Source organism: Chlorocebus sabaeus, chromosome 24 (genome assembly GCF_047675955.1).
Source record: "Chlorocebus sabaeus isolate Y175 chromosome 24, mChlSab1.0.hap1, whole genome shotgun sequence".
NCBI classification, from domain to species: domain Eukaryota; kingdom Metazoa; phylum Chordata; class Mammalia; order Primates; family Cercopithecidae; genus Chlorocebus; species Chlorocebus sabaeus.
The window spans coordinates 61,609,742-61,613,996 of NC_132927.1; the positions used below are offsets into that span (position 1 = coordinate 61,609,742).

The 4,255-nt window shown below is 34.1% G+C and overlaps 1 pseudogene; it reads left to right on the forward strand.

Annotated features, from left to right (window-relative positions):
- Window positions 1-344: 344 nt before the first annotated feature.
- Window positions 345-423, forward strand: LOC119619211 (small nucleolar RNA U3; annotated as a pseudogene).
- Window positions 424-4,255: the final 3,832 nt, after the last annotated feature.

The window sequence follows — 4,255 nt, forward strand, 5'->3', positions numbered from 1 at the left end:
AGGTTTCATAAACTCACAGTTCCACATAGCTGGGAAGGCCTCACAATCATGACGGAAAGCGATTAAGGAACAAAGTCACGTCTTACATGGCGGCAGACAGGAAAGAGCGTGTGCGGGGGAATTCCCATTTATGTAACCGTCAGATCTCCTGAGACTCATTCACTACCATGAGAACAGTGTGAGAGAAACTGCCCTTATGATTCAATTATCTCCACCTGGCCCCACCCTTAACATGTGGGGATTATTACAGTTCAAGGTGAGATTTGGGTGGGAGACACAGCCAAACAGTATCAAATATCATCTACTTCACCTTTCTATCTCAGTCATTAAAATGCTAATTATCCAAGACTGTACTTTCAGGGATCATTTCTATAGTTTGTTACCAGAGTAGTTTCTCTGAACACGTAGAGCACTAAAATGCTAATTATCCAAAGAGACCCATGCCACTAAGATGCTTTTCCCCATTCTGCCAGCCAATATTACATTGAAAACACAAAGTATATTACTTAAAACTATCTTCTAACCTTATTTTTCTCTACTTTTCTTATTCCATCATTCCCCAAAACCCCATATTCTGATTGCAAGTTTTACTAAGACCTGGTGGCTATGGCATGTAACACTCAGCAAAATGCCTTGAACACAGTAGATGTTAATAAATGTTTATTGAATGTAGTCGATTTAATCACATGTAAGGAGACACTGAATACTTCTATGCTAAGAAGGATATGAACAAACTATATTTCAAGCTGATTAATGTGGTAACTGAAACAGTATTTGCTTATTTAAGCATCTTGGTTTATTTTCATATGTAAATATGTTCCCATGATGTACAGGGTACACAGAGCTAATTACCTTCCTTTGCTTGGTATGCAACAGATCGGAAAACCTAAAATTATTCTAATCCAAGTGTTCTCCAAATGGCTTCTCTGCAACCCACATTGATTCAGTATAGCAAAAATAAAATTTACATGGCCAAGATAATTTATTTGGTAATGCAGTATAAAGAGAATGGTATAATACAGTCAGATCTTTTGACTTCAGGGTTGTGTGACACTGTCAGTGTATGTCTAATATTTAGTGTGAAGTTGGAAAAGATAAGAGTGACAATTGAATAAATAAATGAACAATGGATAAAATAATGTGTTCAAAAAATAAGAATAATAAAAGACTTTTAATTAACAGATTTACATAAAAATATAGTATCCACTGAAAACATGGGATTGTATCAAATATCAGACCTAGTTAAATCCTGCATACATGAGGCTGAAAAAATAATTCTATCAAAGAAAAATCTGGAAAGTTTAGATACAGCTATTTCTTATTTGACAATGTGGTCAAGAGAATAGGAGTTGTTTACAAGAACACCAATATGCATATGCAAACATATCAGTATACATTAAGACTTAAAATGTATTTCTTAAAAGTATTCATCTTACAAAAGAAAAACAAAACAAAAATGAACAGACAGCCTCAAGCAGTTTTTATGGGGTCTTCTTTAACTAACTGAATCTGAGTAGTATATATTATGGTTTCCATTTCACTGTCAATGTCTGTAACTTAGTAAAAGTTAATCGTGTGTTCATTTTATGTTGCCATACGCAGTCCCACCAGCAGCAGCGTGAATGACCTAAGCCAGTAAAATCAAACACTGCAGAGACTGTTATATCTGAATGGAACAATTCATGTAAAGTAGATGAATTCCAGGTTTTCAATCAGGAACGGAACAATAGTTAGGAAAACTGCCAAACCCCAAACTCATAAACACTAGGTTAAAACAATAATACAAATATTGTCTCATTGTATCCATAAAAAGAAAGCTATCTATAGAAAATTCTTTGTTTGAAATCTTTGTGGCTATCAAGGGTTTCACTTTCCATTTAAACAGTGTTTCATTTAACAATCCTGCTTAAGTCAGTATGTTCGGTCAGGGATAGTAAGACTAGATATGAATGCTAGTCTTATTATTTACTCAACTTTGTCTCCTTTGAATAATTCAAATGACAAACACTATAAATAAATTACTGGGACAATATTTCCATTTTACTGCACCCAAGTGGTAAATTGTAACATCAAAATGATATCACTGTTATTATTGAACAAACATAATTTCAGAATATGGCCTACATACAAGCAACTGTGAAGCCATTAGATGAAAATATATCCAGAGGGTGTGTTTGTTGAAAAAGTACAATTGAGTTCTTAACACTTTTGAAAATCAAAATGTGATTAGAGTCCTACAGAACAAACCCTAAAAATAATAATAATAACAGGAATAATAATAATAAGGCTTAAAATGTATCGAGCGCTTACTATAAGCCAGACAGAGTTTTATATTCCTTATGTATAATTTTATTTAATTCTCATAAAACCCTTCTTATGTGAGAATTAAATAGAGAGAAAATTAAAGCATAACTTGGTTGAAAACCTTGCATAGGGCTATGCAGCCAGTTAGCAGTAGAACTAGAATTTGAATCCAGGCAGACTGACTCCAGAGAATGCACTCTCAACCACAATGCCGTAGTTATATGCCTCACACACCTCTGTGATGAATAAAATATCTAGACTTTCCATGTCAAATATTCAGATTGCAGCTTGAAAGCACATATTTCTCCAGGGATGGAAACCTCTATTTCTTTGTAATCTGACTCACAGAATTGCCATCCAATATGCCAACATGTAAGAGAAAACCATAAAGAAACAAGGTTTTATGGATACTGATGCTCTTCATTAAGTTTTTCATCCATTTATCTAATATGTATTGAGCACTTGCGGTGTCCCAGCTCCTAGACATTGTATTAGCTTCCTCTTGATATTATAATTAATTACTACAAAGTTAGTGGCTTAAAAGAATACAAATTTGTATTCTCTCACAGTTCTGGATCACAGAAGTCCAAAATCAAGGTGTTAGCAAAGCTTCATGTCTCTGGAGGCCTCAGGAAGAAATTTTTTTTTTTTTTTTTTTCCTTTTCCAGCTTCTAGAGACCTTCAACATTCCTTGACTTTGGGTTCTTTCCTGCATTTTCAAAGTGCTTTACTCCAAACTGGTTCTATTGTCAAATCTCCTTTTTCATTTTGAGCTTTTTGCTTCTCGCTTACCAGGAGCCTTGTGATGACATTGGACTGGACTCACCTGGATCATTCAGGATAACACAGTCAAGTCCCTTTCGGCATGTAAGGTGACATATTTATGGGCTGTGGGGATCACAGTGCAGACTGTTTTTGGGGAATATTAGTGTATCTATCACAGGGATGGTCCAAAAACCAAAAGATAAAAAGTCCAGATATTACCCTTGAGACATTGGAGGAGCTACTAAAGGATATAATACAGGAAGGGATAAAATTTGATTTTAGAAAAGAGTATTTTGGCAGCTCCAAAGAGCCATATTATTGATATAATCTTTTTGAAAATATAAAAAGTTGAATTAATGTAGCAGAAGTAAAAATGGAGAGAAGAGCAGTGATCAGAAGAATGTTTAGAAGGTAGGATCAACTAGGACACAACAAATTCTCTACAAGTAATTATTTTCCTTTTGAATTGGCATTTCCATATCTGAAAGAGATAAATGCTGTATTGTATAAAAGACTTTAAGCTTTTAATAAAATACATCTTCAACACGTTTTTAATTTAAGGCAATGTAGAAGACACCATGTGGCATAGCTATGGGGTAGAATCCTAATAACATATTCGTTTCCTGTAGAGTGACATCAATCCAATCCACTTATTCTTAATTGAAAAAAAAGTTAACTATTCTCACTTATTCATACACATTCTCCAGTGTAACTTATCAGTATCATCTGGTGATATTAGATCTAAAATCCAACTATAGAGCATTAATTGGTTTCTTGCCCTAGAGAAAGTTTTATTTTTATCTGAAGTGATACACTACAAGATGATCTATTGCTGGAAGTTGATGAATTCACTCCATTTAGTATAGTAACACCTGCTCAATTCAGGTTTCCTGACTGTAAATATTAATAACTCTTATCAATGTTCATTCCTACTCAGTAGAATTGCCTTTTTATAGCACTTGGTGGTATTTTTTTAAGCCAGTTCATAACAGGTGCAGTGTATTATACTTATATACTTGCTTCATTCAGTAGATACCATTCAAAAATATGCCAAACCATTCATAGAAATTCATTCCAAAGAGTTGATTCCAAAGTTTGTGCCAATGAACAGAAATTTTGAATTAGAAGAGAAGAAGTTGTGAGAGCTTGTCAGATGGCTGGTGGCTGGAATTAGTTTTAAGCATTT